The sequence below is a fragment of the Zalophus californianus genome, chromosome 1, assembly GCF_009762305.2.
Source record: "Zalophus californianus isolate mZalCal1 chromosome 1, mZalCal1.pri.v2, whole genome shotgun sequence".
NCBI classification, from domain to species: Eukaryota; Metazoa; Chordata; class Mammalia; order Carnivora; family Otariidae; genus Zalophus; species Zalophus californianus.
In genome coordinates this window covers 159,718,165-159,733,477 of record NC_045595.1, presented here as the reverse complement: position 1 = coordinate 159,733,477, position 15,313 = coordinate 159,718,165, and the positions used below count along the sequence as shown (strand labels likewise).

The 15,313-nt window shown below is 40.1% G+C and overlaps 1 protein-coding gene across 5 annotated transcripts in view; it reads right to left on the bottom strand.

Moving 5' to 3' along the window:
• Positions 1-15,313, bottom strand: part of LOC113917668 — a 58,213-nt gene that overhangs the window by 21,603 nt on the left and 21,297 nt on the right. Inside the window, exon 1 of one of the 5 annotated variants that reach the window (XM_027585571.1) lies at positions 14,724-14,788. The exons of 3 other annotated variants lie outside the window; for them this stretch is intronic. The gene's annotated coding sequence lies outside the window, so the exon portion shown is untranslated. Of the gene's footprint in view, positions 1-6,033; positions 6,133-14,723; positions 14,789-15,313 lie in introns of those variants that run through there. One more of the 5 variants, XM_027585572.1, reaches the window with a different exon arrangement.

Here is a 15,313-nt window from a genome sequence, read left to right as displayed (position 1 = left end):
AAATGGCATAAAATTAATAAAGGATTGGAAGCCTGCCCTCCTAATTGTATATTTATTCTTATCCCTTTACTCATTTTTCATAAATGGACAATCACAGTTAATCACAAAGCATTTCTCTTAGGATCCTAAGTGTGGAATATATTCTCCAATAAAATGTTTAGTAGAGTGTATCCAGTTTCCAATTAAAGAAACATGCCTGTATGGTGTCATGAATTCCTTCCACAAAACATTTCTTTTGTGTAGGAACACTTTATGGTAAATCTTAAAATAACTCTATTTTGTCAGGACGACTTAAAGCAGAGTGTCTGGTGAGCCCCCCAGCCCGCCTCCCCTGCACACACCCCCTAAGGAATAGTCTATACAAAATAACTTGTTCTTGTCTGTATACACAGTCAGCCACTGTGGTGTGAAAGGCACGGGTAGTCGTCTTAATCTATACGTATCACTCCATAATCAATACGGCTAGCGTACCACCTGAGTGATCCCATCAACAGATTCTGTCAACACATACTGACGGATGTGTAGGGCCACCATTTATTATCTAGGGCCACCATCCATTTATCCATGGGGGATCCAGAATAGCCTTGTCATTTTTTTTCTTTTTTTTTTAACTCCTTTTTTTAAGGTCCCTTCCGTGCTTTTAATCTTCTTTTAAAGAATCTCCAGTCTCCCACTCTGTTAGTAACATGAAAAAAAAAAAAATACACAAAACAATGAGGCAATCCATTTTCTGAATGGTGGAACAGCAGATTCACAGCATTTAATTAGAGCTAATTTAAAAGAGTTTTCTTAGTCTTCAGGACCAAATCCCTCAAGGGAAACGGTGATGCAATTGTTTGATGTCTTTCACTCGGGGCTCATCTTTAGAGTTCTTAGTTATGTCTGGGAAAAATTCAGACAGGTGGGCTCGGCTTGATCCCCATGGAAGCAGCACTGCCCTGACAGTCTGATCACAGTTCTGGAAATCTAGTTTTTCTGGCTGTGAGTTACTGACAAGTCTTGTCTCTGGCTTTAAGGACAGCCTTGCTTGGAGAGCTGTTTTCTTTGATGGGGATGTCAAACTAACAGTGATCACACTGTAACAATGGGGTTTTTTTCTCCCTTTTTATTAAAGCCACAGGTACAAGAGATGGTTATCTGGTTTTCATGCAAACTATGAGACATGAGAATTTCCTAAGACTTTTTTAAAGGCACAAATTACTAAGAAAATTGTAATTGAAAAACAAAAAAAGAGAGAATTGTGGCCATCTGAAATGGACCTAAAGTTCAATAAATCATCCGAGAAAACCTCATTAGAAAGCTAAGGTATCTTCTTGTATATTCAGACCAAAGCTACCATGGTAATTGACTTGAGTGCAGGATTTTAAAAGAATCAGATTTGCCTCTTTCTCTCAGGTTGTCTTCTCAAGGGACTTTTTTAGCTCCTCAATTCTGAAATGATAATAATAAGAAGAAAAATAATAGTGGAGAGGGATGACTGGTGAGGCAGAAATTTAAGTCTTCTAATGAGAGAATATGCATTTCAAAAACTGCCAATCCCTTCAGCTTCTACAAGGGGAGACGTCAATTAGCTGTGGAACGAACCATTTTTAATTACGTGGCATAAGACAAATAGGCATCCATTGTTATGGGGCAAAGGTATTACAGGTTTCCTTTTTATTTTTCCCCCACCACTGAAGATGCTCTACCCAAATTCTTTAGAATAGGGAACTAGAAGGATGTTGGAATGGGAATGGGCAAATTTCTACAGTGTTTCTAGAAAGAAAGGGATGGGCAACTGCATCCCTGTTCCCTTTGAGGCTGCAGATTACCCAAACACCTCTAACTGACATGGCTGAGGTTAGCTGGTGTTTTAGGAGCTTAGGAACTGCAGAGAGAAATCTTACCATGAGAGACAGAATCTAGACTAAAGAGCCAGACTCCAGACTAGGTCTGGGTTGTCACAGACATGGATTACTTCTGTGGAAAACTTGCCCGAACCAGCCATCGTGGTACAGTGGGTTTGTCACAGGAAAAAAAGCTGTGCCAACACACGTCTGTTCGAGTGTGTGTATACAAACCTAAGAGTTCGGTGATATTTGAGGTCCAGCTGTCTTCCAGCACTGGGTGACTGTGGCTGGGGTGACCCTGGCTAAGAAGGTTTCTCTCCCTCTGTGGATCTGTACCCTGAGGATGCAGTGGGAAGACGAGACCATTTTCAACAGCCAACACCTGCTCAGTGAGGCCAGAGGCTGCAGACAACTGACCAAATAACTGATTTCCTCTTTTTCTTTTTTCAATTTTATTTTATTTTATTATGTTAGGTTAGTCACCATACATTACATCATTAGTTTTTATGTAGTGATCCACGATTCATTGTTTTCATATAACACCCAGTGCTCCATGCAGTACATGCCCTCTTTAATACCCATCACCAGGCTAACCCATCCCCCCACCCCCCTCCCCTCTAAAACCCTCAGTTTGTTTCTCAGAGTCCTTCGTCTCTCATGGTTCATCTCCCCCTCTGATTCCCCCCCTTCATTTTTCCCTTCCTTCTCCTAATGACCACATCTTCTTTATCCATTCGTCTGTTGAAGGGCATCTCAGCTCCTTCCACAGTTTGGCTATTGTGGACATTGCTGCTATAAACATTAGGGGGCGTGTGCCCCTTCCTTTTCACTACATCTGTATCTTTGGGGTAAATACTCAGTAGTGCAATTCCTGGGTCATAGGGTAGCTCTATTTTTATTTTATTATGTTATGTTAGTCACCATACATCATTAGTTTTTGATGTGGTGATCCACGATCCATTGTTTTCATATAACACCCAGTGCTCCATGCAGTACGTGCCCCTCCTTAATACCCATCACTGGGCTAACCCATCCCCCCACCCTCTCCCCTCTAGAACCCTCAGTTTGTTTCTCAGAGTCCATAGTCTCTCGTGGTTCATCTCTCCCTCCAATTTCCCCCCCTTCATTTTTCCCTTCCTTCTCCTGATGTCCTCCATGCTATTCCTTATGTCTTCAGAAAATTAAAAATAGAGCCACCCTATGACCCAGCAATTGCACTACTGGGTATTTACCCCAAGAACACAGATGTAAGTGAAAAGAAGGGCCACATGCACCCCAATGTTCATAGCAGCAATGTCCGCAATAGCCAAACTGTGGAAAGAGCTGAGATGCCCTTCAACAGATGAATGGATAAAGAAGATGTGGTCCATATATACAATGGAATATTACTCAGCCATCAGAAAGGATGAATACCCAACTTTTACATCCACATGGATGGGACTGGAGGACATGATGCTAAGTGAAATAAGTCAAGCAGAGAAAGTCAATTATCATACGGTTTCAACTGATTTCCTCTTGATGGGATTTGATTATAATCCCAACTGACCCCAGATCTGAGATAGCCTCCAGGTTCCTGGGCTCTGCAAGGACAAGGTTGTTCTTACAATGCCAATCTGGTTGTTCCAGGCCTAGCAAATGGAATAGTTAAAGAAATATGACCCTATTTTGTTCTGGGGTTCATAACTGTTGGTGAGTCTGTTAAAACACACACAGACACATACAAAACCATCACCTAACATTTATTCAAAGGGTACCATATGCCAGATACTGCAGCAAGCACTTTGCACATATTAACTCAATCTTCACCATGCTTTATTCTAGAAAGGAACCCCCTTTGACAAAAGATCACACATTTATGAAGGAGAGAACAAGGATTCAAACTCAGTCTCATCTGACTCAGTAACAGTTTAGCATCTAGAAGAATTCAGCTCGCATTACCAATCTCAAATTCCAAATGCTATTATGAAAATCTCTTAGTAAAGAAAATAATAATTAACTGAAGCCCTATTCATTTAAGGGGTTAGCTACCTAATCTTTTAAAATAAATCCCCTAGAGCTAGTACTGATTTATGAGAGATAAATGAATACAGTTCCACATAAAAGCTACATTTTCAGAGAATAATCTTCAGCAGATTCTGAGGGTAGTCAATGATGTTGTCCATACACTTAACACATCACCCACCTACCTGTATTACACTGCACAACCCTCCCTCTCATACCTAATTTTACTTGTCCTCAACAGACAGCTTTTATAGGCCTGGAGATTTGAATGGTGTTGAAGTTTAATTTACCAACTTGAAGAGGTTTATTTCTAAAAAAGACATTTGGGAAGCCTTAGCAACAGTCCAAGCAAAAACTACTTGCCCCTCTGGATTCCCCACTTCTGATTGTGGCTCCTCCCCCCAACCCCAGTGCTTGCTCCCAGTCAGCTGAGCTAAAAAACCTTCAGGTCTCTGCTCATTCTCCCTCTTCCTTCACCTGTCAAGTCAGTAAGACATCAAAGCCTGTGATTGATCACTCATTCATTCATTCATTCATTCATTCATCCCACATCCGTAAGGAGATTTTTCTTTCTAGATCAACCATCAGTCATTACAAATTCCACCAAAATCACCCCCATACAATACTCCAAGCCTCTTCATTGGCCTGCCTACTTTTAGTCTCACCTCCCGGATCCATCCCATACAATTCCAAGACTGACTCCCCAAAACAGTACTTTGTGCAATCTGGTTCAACAGTGTTCTTTGTGGTGACTCAAGAATATATTAAATCCTTAGCCCAGCACTCAAAAGAAAGCACAACAGAGCCCACCCTGCGTTTCCAGCTTTCCTTCCACTGCTGGTCCCCCAAACTCATCCCTTTGCTCCAGCTTACACGGCCTACTCGAAGTCCTTCCCAAAACAACTTGGATTATCCTGTCATTTCTCTAACAAAAGAGTGATGCCAGCAGATTGGAATGAGGTCGAATTTAGCTTCTATTTTGGTTGTTATTTCACACTGTGCATTTTTTTTTTCAGAGCCCTAAGGTGAGTTACCTGTCTAGGGGCTAAATCAGTTCTGTTCTTCCTCACGTACGGAGTCTGTAATTGGCGTAAATGTTCAGTTTCTGTAGATGTACCAAGTGTCACCCATCTGACTTTGTGACTCTGATGGATTTTACAGCTTACACAAAGAACAGGCACTCTTTGATGACCAGTGACATCTCTTAAGCTGACAAATCACTTCCTTGTTATCCCTGGCATCTCCCACACCTAGCCCATTAGTAAGTGGAAGCTTTAAGAGATGCTGAAAATTGAGGCAAAAAATGAGAGCCAATGCCAGTCATTTAAATACTGACAGGCCTTAGGCAGACCAGATTTTTAAATTAGCCGTTCTGAGACAGAGAGAGGATTTTGCTGTTCAGATCAAAAAGCTACGTCCCATAGCCTTCCTATGTGGCAGGTTTTAGTGCCTGGGAGAAGTTGTGCCTCAGATGGTAGCTGGTTGCATACACTGTGCCTTACTTTCCTCCTCTTAAATGAGTGAACACCTTCCTTAACTCCACTCAGATGAACATTATTGATACGAATTCTGCCATTTCAGGTTAAATGATCATTGGCAGGGGCCTCACAGCTGAAATTCAAACATCCTTGGGGAGATGTGCAGTGTATTTGTCTAGGGGACTGTGGAACTTCTTGGAAGATAATTCTCCCTAAGAGGGACTCAGACCCCAAGGCTCAGCTGATGAACTAGCTTGGTTTCTGCCATCCTAGCCCTCCAGGCACTCATATTTGGGTTCTAAGAAGCTGTGGGTAGAAACTAAAAGACAATGGAGTGCAAGTGACTACTACTTTGGAAGGACCTCTAATAAAGGACAACCCCCCCAAATGGAAGAAAGGCATTTCCCTCACCCCAATTCACTACAGGATTATCCCCAGTTTCAGTGGCAACAGCAGCCCCCAGAAGAGGCAACGAACAGTGCTGTGTAAATGCACCACCATGTGGGAAATAATCAGCGTTGCTCACGAGTACCTGAGAAACAACCCTGTTGCATTCTCAGAAATACCTGAGCAAGGACAGTAATGCTGTTTAGAGGGCTAGAGTCCAGGAGTGGCTAGTGACAGCCAGTGAAATATGGCAGATCTCTGAGTGATGCCATTTTTACTCGGGGCACCTTGAATTGAAAAAACAGAGACAGTCCCCAATTTATAATGGTTCCACTTACGATTTTTTGACTTTACAATGGAGTGAAAGCTATACGCATCTAAGGAAAGCTGTAATTTGACTTTTGAATGTTGGTATTTTTCCAGGCTAGCCATTTGCGGTAAGACACTCTTGCGATGCTGGGCAGTGGCAGCAAGTCAGAGCTCCCCGTCAGCCAGGAGATCACCAGGGTGAACCGCTGAAACACAACCGTTCTGTACTCATCAACCATTCTGTTTCTCACATTCAGTCCAGCACTCAATGAATTACATGAGCTACTCAACACTTTATCACAAAATAGGCTTTGTGTGACCTCATGTGCCCAACTGTAGATAATGGAAGTGTTCTGAGCACGTTTAAGGTAGGCTAGGCTAACCTATGATGTCTGGTAGGTGAGGTATTTTACATGCATTTTCAACTTACGGTATTTTCAATTGATGATGGATTTATCAGGCCGTAATCCCATGTAAGTTGAGGAAGATCTGTAAAGCTAATGTTTACTGAGTGTTTTGAACATGCCAGTATTTTTCACTTGCTAGTTTATTTGATCCTCAAGTCAATTCTATGAGGTAGGTACTAATATTTTTTCTCATTTTATAGATAAGAAACCTGACCCTTCAAGAGATTAGGTAATTGGTCCCAAGGCTAGGAGCTGATCAGTGACAGCCTGGGCATTCAGACTATCCTAAAGCTGTGAGATTCCTGAGCCTAATGGGGAACCACTCAGGTATACAGGCTACTTGCTTGCACTACAAAGAGAACTACATGGGCTTGTTCTTGTTGTGAAAGCTAAATATAAATTCTTTGTTCCAATGAGGCCAGAATTAGTGCAACTATTTAACATTAGCTGAGAACACTACAGCTAGGTCACGATCAGGACCCCACTCTCTAAAATGAGCCATGGAATCTCCATAACCAAGTAAGGGAACATCCCAGAGCAGGCAGCCTGACATCCCACAGACCAGTTGAGGCAGGTGTGGGATTCTTGACAACTCCTGCAGCTGCTTGCTGCCACACTGTCTTGGAGCTTCATGGTAAGTGCTCACAGAGGTTAGCACATTGGGAGAGTGCTTGTCTCCATGATGTGGACAGAGGGGGGCTAAGACAGTGTCCTACTGTGCATGTTGGGAAGGTTTATTATTTGTACTTTTGGGGCTAAGCCTAGGTGGGGCTGAAATTTTTCCTGACTTTTCCTGGAAAATCACTTCCTCACTCTGAGTATTTGTCACCTGTGTTATAAAATGAGGGAGTTGGAACAGATCACCTCTGAATTTCTCTGCTGGACTAAGAAAGACTCTCTGAATTAGAAAATTGGGAAAGCAGCTTTTACATTTTTATTATAAATCTTTAGAAAGAAAGAAAGAAAAAGAAAGAAAGAAAGAAAGAAAGAAAGAAAGGAAAGAAAGAAAAAGAAAGAAAATTCAAAAACAAGCCAACGGAGATATTAGAAACTGTGGTCACTGTAAGAAAGATAGAACAGGTAACAAAATGAGAGAGAAAGAAGGCATCCCAGGGTTAGTAGCTCCTAGAGAGAGGTGAAAAGTTTTCTCCAGGTTTTAACAGAAATAGATTAAACCTTTCTTCAATGTGTTGAGACATCCTGCAGGGTATTTTATGGGCCAAAATAAGTCAGAGCTTTCTCCATTCAAGACCCAACGTACAAAAGGAGTGAGGTGGAGAATATGAGGAAGTTCTGAAAGTGACTCTGTCGGCTGACAATCAGACACATTTCTTGACCTTGTAAACAATGGGATTTTTGGATTCATCTCCTTTAGAGGAGAGTGAAATCTTTGTCCCTTAGAATGTTTTAAACTACAATAGACAAAGTATGCACTGTTTTAGAAATGTTCTGTATTGTATTAAAGAGCATACCGCAGAGAATGGTCTGATGGGGATCCCCAGTGTAAAGAACTGGGTGACCTATAACTTCTCTATTTTTGTGGATTTCTGCTATCTTAAACCTTTTGCTGCAAGCAGCCAGGTCCCCGAGGAATGGGGAATTGAAATACAACAGGTGGCTTGGCTGGCTCTTTCCAACAGATGTAGAAGAAGCATGCCAAATGTTCTGTCACCAACATCACCCGATGTGCTCGCACACTCCCCACCACTCTCAGACACATGAGCACACACACACTCATCAACACACCTTTTCTCCTGCCCTGTGCTTCTAGAAGGGCCTACACAGGCCAAGTGAGGAAGAAGGCTTTAGTACTGTGCAGTGTTATAGCTCTCCATAAGGCAGAGACCAGAGAAGAGACCAGTCATGCTTTTTAGCTCATCATTGCCCTGACGATATACCCAATTTTGATCGATCTGTAGGAAGTCATGGACAGAAACCTACACAAGAAACCAAGGCATCCTGAAATGTAATAACAATGTAAGAATACGTTCACTCAGGAATGATTCAATTCTCTGATAATAAATACAAGCAAAAACAAAATAAACCACCAAGTAGACAAACTGAGCTGAAATTATGTTACTCTCTATTACAACTTTAATGTCATGTATATTCTATAACATCAAATCTTAGAAAAGGCCAAAAGATTAAAAAAAAAAAAGAAAAGAAAATGTCAAAAGATGATTCAGGGAAATTCAGGGCCGGGGGTGTGGGGAGTGGATCATGTAATTCCCATTTTCAAATGCCATCACATTTTTACTGAATGTTTTAGGTATGCAACAAAAGAGTGTCCTTTCCCTCACAGGGCTTTCAGCTTATGAGAGAAAATGTACATTCAAACATCCAATTATAATAAGAGAGCATTTTTAGTAATAAGAGTACAAATAATAAGAGAGTACTTTTATTATCAAAGCAACCGAGCACAGTAACACATAGGCCAAAAAGATTCTGACTGTGAGGGACTACTTAGGGTCATCAGAGAAAGCTTTACAAAAGGAGGAGGTTGAGGAAGAAGCAGAGAAAAATATATCTTTTCTTACTTAATAATCTTATATTATCCCCAATTTGCAGATGAGGCAATGAAAACTCAAAGGGATTAAATAAGTTTCTCAGGATAGTTAAGCGGTAAGAAACAGAAATTGTGCCCAGGCCTCTTTACATCTGCCACGTCCTTCCATCAGAACTAGGCTATGATCCTTGAATGGATCCATCAGGAGTGAAGGGTTTTAGTAACTGGAGACAGAAAGATCAACCTGAGTAAATCCACATGGGGTGAAAGGGCATTGCAAACTTGGTGAACTTTAAGAAATCGAAGGAGGTTGGAGCATCAAACATTTAAGTATATACAGAAGATGAGGTCAGAAACATTTTAAAGTGAAAAATGGATACAAGAAGTTCAAGTCTTAGAAAAATAGAAATCCCAGGGCACTCTTCCAGTTGCTGATCTATGTCTCCCCTCCCTCAGATCAATCATGGTTTTAGAAAATGCCATGGCATCGGAAGCATGCATGTTAGATACTCGATTCTCACAGTGGGTGACAATCATGCTGTTTTCTTTTAACACTCAGAGGAGGGATGAATGGAATATTTGAAGGCTTGACTTATTATATGACTTGAAGATAAAGAAAGGGGGCAGGAAGATGAGAATGGGACAAGAGAGCCTAGCGAAATCAAATCCACAGATTATCCTAAATCTACCGCGTACTTACAGAGCCCTTAAAGCACTTGAAATTCTATCACTGGCACATGGAAACCTATTGCCAAAGCTTTAGAAAATGGGGCAGGAGGAAGAAAGGCATTCTATGTACATAATTTGTACCAAAAATATCAGAAAAATGAATCTCTCTTTGGCTGCTGCCAGAAATTAAACTTTGTATGGAAACTTCAAATTTCAGTCCAATCCCTAGACTTCTCAAAATACTTTATCTCATGACTCAATTCATTCTCACGCTATGGTAATGCTAAATATGTGGTCTACATAATGTACATTTAGTATAATGTGATGACTGTAGTCAACCAGAGCCATACTATATGATAAAATCCTTCTATGCATGATAAACAAATGAACTTGGCAAATGTCCAACTTTTCCTTTTCCAAGACCACATTTCTTATTCAAAGGACTAAATCCAAATATATTTTTCCTTAGTACTACTTCATTATTTCCAGGATATAGATGTTCTTGTTTGTATGCTTCATTATCTATAAAATATCAAACAAAAGTGCTTTTCATATTTCCCTGCTAAGTGGAGAGTAATCCAGAAATTTACTGGGTTTCTATTGACCCAGTAAATGTAAGACAGAAATCTAAAGGCTCTTCACATTGTTTATGCTGAAAATGTATCAGATTCTATTCTGAAAGTACACTGACCTATAAAAAGTATTTGTCTTGCTCTGGTAAATAGGAGCCCTGTGTAAATGGATATCTCAGTTTGAACTGAAGTTTACTTTATTCTAATCAGAACTGATGTATCAGATCACTTAATGATGTCCTTGTTACACAGGAGAATCATCCATTTCCCCAACTTGTCTACATTGCAGCATATGGTACTCCACTGAACTCAAAATGAATTTAAAAAGTAGAATTTTTTAAATCCTACAAAATTGAATAAATCTCTCTGAAGATAGAGCATAACAAAGGCAAAATCTGGTTGAAGTTGTCATTACCAAAAATACATTCCTCAGAAATAAAAATACCAAACATTCACAATGGATTTTGTACAATCTTGCAGCCCAGAAGATCAAGAATCCAAAGGCACTGAGGGTATTCAGACTCCAAGATTAGCAACTCCATCAAGACCGTGACCTTGTACAAAACTTAAAAGGGTCTTAAGAACCTGAATGTTCATGTAGCATTCTTTCAGAATAACTTTCTTTCACTTCCCCTTGCCCTTTGCTCTGCCAATGCCCCTTTAAAACTCAGCCCAAGCGTCACCTCTCGGGCAAGTCCTCCTTTAACCACCCAGTTCCCATAACCATCTCTCCTCTGTGCTCCCAGAGCCCCTTATGCCCTAAAGCCGCAGCTCCTTACTCTACCTGGTAGTCTGTGATGGATTTGTCCACTTGTCCTTTGGAACAAGAAGATGACCTATCCAACTTGGTTTTCCCATTGCTTCACTTGGTATCTGGGACAGAGTAGCTGCCCAGTATGCTTCTTTGAATGAATAAATAACAAATGAACAATATCTCTATTCATATAATAGGAAGATCAATTTGTACATATGTCCAAAATTGCATCTTCAGATTTTCCTATTTATTCTCTGTCCTATATTTTAATATACACAGACATTCTAATTTTGGCCTCTGTGTATAATCTGGCACATTTTGACTTTCAGCACTGTGATTTCCATCAGGTAGCATATCGCACCAAAAGCGTGAAAAACTACAAAACATACACATATTTTACCTAAATATTACTTGAAACAATGGCATAGGCTTATGAGCACAGTGATGAATTTATAATCTGAAATTCAGTGATTGTGTTCCACTGTGACTTGGGTATATAATTCTTTCTTCAGGCAAGGGGCTGTCAATAGGCAGCTTCGAAAAATAATGAATGTTTGCAGTAATAATTTCATGGGTTGACTGAAACTTAATAGCTTTTATTTCCAATTTAGACTTGTGATGTGTTCCAATAGAAACAGTCTCAAATGAAATATAGTCTAATACAGTACTGTTTAACCCTCTCTTATTTTGTTAATCCTTTGTTGCTGTTTTATTTGCTTTTGTGTTTACAGTCATACAGACTGAGTTAGCCACCTCACTTTTTACTTTGCTGCCTCTCTCAGCCTTTCTCGGTCTACTCTCCATCACCCAGAAGATGGATGTCTGATGACTGATTATCAGATTGATGAGGTACCTTGCTTCAGCTCACTACTGCCAACCTCCCTCTCGGCCCTTTTACTATTCAGTATTGGGTAAATGAGAAACAAAAAAAGACTAAATCCAGATTAGTTCACCCTGCTTATTGTCAGCAGGTCAAATTGGGGACAAGGTTAAGACTCTCAAATGAATAAAAGTCTTTGGTGTCTGTAGCTATGGAAAAGTCTGACTGCCAGGAATATGGAATTTGATGGGCTTGAGTCTGCAGGCCTACGTGTGTAGAGACAACGGAACAACTTGTCATTATGTACAGAGGACAATTTTAGCATTTTCAGGAAGTCAGGAAGGAGACAAAAACTAGGCTATACTGAAACCCTTGGATTGCTGAGTGTATGATGTACAATGCAACATTCTTTAAAATAATGACACTTATTTAGGATATGCATCAGGTTGACTTGGGATGGTTTTACAAAATTACACACAATGTGTATCCACCCTAGAACAAATGAATCGAAAACTCCAGAGGTAACCTTGACACAAGCATCTTAAAAACAAACAAACTCTTGGTCTGATGCACATTTCTGGGTTTGGTGCACATTTCTGATAATAATAAACCAATTCTTAACTATTTTCCAGGTAGTGCCAAAACCAAATAATTTGATGGGGAAAATATGTAAAATGGTTCAGCGTAGTTAAAGAACAAAAACGCTCTAGATTCTGTGTCATGGTGCTCATGGCAACAATGTTCCTATGCTTTTCCTGATACTGAAGGACAGAAAATTATCGACCAGCACAGACTCATTCTGCCAGAGAACAGGTCAAGTCAGTAAATATAGTAATTACCTTGAATCATCTTTTATCTAAACTAGACCCCCCCAAAAATCACATAATTAGACAAAATTTTACCAAGAGCTTATTTTTAAACCCAATGAATAAACTATGGTGGATAATAAGAGTTCATTCAGGGTTCCCCCGTCTACTCTAGAATTAAAGAGGTGCTGATACAAATCTAGTAACTAGAAACCTACGAAGGGAAGCAATAATGTTACTAAACCACATCATTTGAAAATATTGTAGATATTTCTAGAAAAGATGTGATGAACCAGGGGATGTTTCTTTCCTCCTGGAGTTGATGCCAAAGTAACTGAGAATAAAGGGATGAGAGCAGCAGCACCAGAAGAAAGAAATTTTCAGTAGAAGCATAACATCTGGGGTGGGATCAATAAAAGAAAAAAGTTGGTCTCTTCGGTTCAAGTAAATGACTCCTCTGCAGAGTTATGATGTAAGGGACAAGAACGCCAAAGAGTTGACCTGAATAAATGATTCCCTGGACAAAAATCAAGAATGCTTCCATGTTCTCAACAGTACTCATCATCTTGCTGGCCTTCCATCAAGGTTAATAATTATAACGTGTCTGTCCCTCACTGTGACCTCTGAGAGGACCTGTCTTCCAACTCCTTTCTCTTGAGAAGAGCATCCCGCTCCCTCTGCTCCAGGGCCAGCCCACTTCCTCCAGCAGGGATGGCCCTCATCCAGAGCCAGACCCTTCCTGCTGGCAGCTCTTGTCTGGATCCAATTGGCCTCAGCTGGAGGTCCAGATGGCTTGTTCCTTACTCCCCAGCAGGGTTTCGGCAGCATCCAGCCCTTCCTGGTCTCTCTGCCATTAGTGCCATCAGGACTTGAATGTTTTCCCTCAATCCTAACAGCAGCTTAGGAAAGCATGTAGATTTTATTCCCACTGAATAGACTCAGCAAGAGAAGACAGCTTCAGAAAGGATACAATATCTTTGTAAAGGAGTGAGGTCCAATCGTGAAGTATTCTGAAAGGTAGTTTTTATTCATGGCACTTCCTGCAAATGTAAATGGCCTTTATATATCTGTATCTATCAGTATCTATTGATTCAACTATCAACTGACAGATCAGACTGACAGATGGACAGAAACTGAAAAATACCATATATGGATGGAGATATAGACATAAAAAGAGATACAGATAGAGATCGAATGTATAAATAGCCATAACTACAGCTACAGCTATGTAGCTATAGACATCAGGGTTTTTTTTAAGCGAACAACGGGATAGGCACCCTGTTTAAAATGTTGTAATAGATAAATCCATATCTATATTCATCTACCTATACAAACATTTTTAAAGAGTTTCTGACAATCTGTCAGTTTACCTATGGTTCCCATGCTATGTAAGTTTTCACCAAATTTGAAGAATATGATGGGGATGATCCTATTTTAAAATATAGACTCTATGTCAAATGCAAAATTCAGTCTCAGAGACTTTATAAGGTGGCCAAAACTGAGGATATATTTTACCTCATTTGAAGTACACATTTGGGATGGTCTGATTTAAGACCTGGGTAATAGAGGGATGCTTGGGTAGCTCAGTCTGTTGAGCGTCTGACTCTTGATTTCAGCTCAGGTCTTGGTCTCAAGGTCATGAGTTCAAGCCCCATGTTGGGCTCCACGCTGAGCATGGTGCCTACTTAAAAAAAAAAAAAAAGACTTGGTTCACTTTGTGAACCCCGAATCATCTTCCAGAACAGGTGAAATGAGAAAATGTGCTAGTTTCCTAGGGGCTCCTATGACAAATTACCACAAAATGAGTAGCTTAAAACAACAGAAATGTATTCTCTCACAACTTGGAGACTAGAAGTCTGAAATCAGGGTGTTGGCAGGGCCACGCTCCCTCTGAAGGCCTTAGAGAGGAATCCTTCCTTGTCTCTTCTAGCTTTTGGTGGTTGCTGGCAATGCTTATCACTCCTCAGCTTGTGGTAGCATAAATCTAACCTCTGCCTCAGTCTTCACATGCCTTGTCCTTGGTGTAACCTCTGTGTCTTCAAATCCCTCTCTCCTTATGGAGACACCAGTCATTGGATTTAGGACCCACTCTAATCCAGTATGATCTCATTTAACTTGATTGTATCTTCGAATACTGAATTCCCAAAAAGGTCATATTTCCAAATAAAGTAACAGAGGTTCGAACCTTAACATATCTTGTAGAGGGACACGATTGAACAAATAACAGGAACCATTTAGCCGACATGGGTGGAGAACCACAATACGCCAGGCACTAAATACCAATCTGGAGAGATAAGCCCCAGGCTATAAAATGCTATGAACACAGAAAACAAAAAGAGCTGCAATTAGGACCCCAAAAAGGATAAAGAAAAAATTATTATTCAAATTAAAATACTTTTTGATAGTGAAAGTGGGTGCAATGCATAATTATGTCAGGACAACCGGCATAAACCAGCACTATCCTGAACAAAGTAAAATGCAAGTTTACCTTAGCCCTAAAGGGAAAAGTTGCAATATTAGACTCTTGAATTGAAAGTATTATTTTGCATTTGAATTGCTTCTCAAATGGGCAACTCCACATAAGGTGCTCTAGGGTGAGGCACAGCAAGGATTTATATTTTTAATGATGGATAATAATTTCTTTTGAGAGACACTGATTTATTGAAAGAAATTATTTATAACATTGAGATGTTTTTGTTTATCAAGTAATCTGCAACTGCTCTGGCTGTGAATTTTTTTAAAAAAGGTACTTATAGAGACTTAGCGACATTTAAC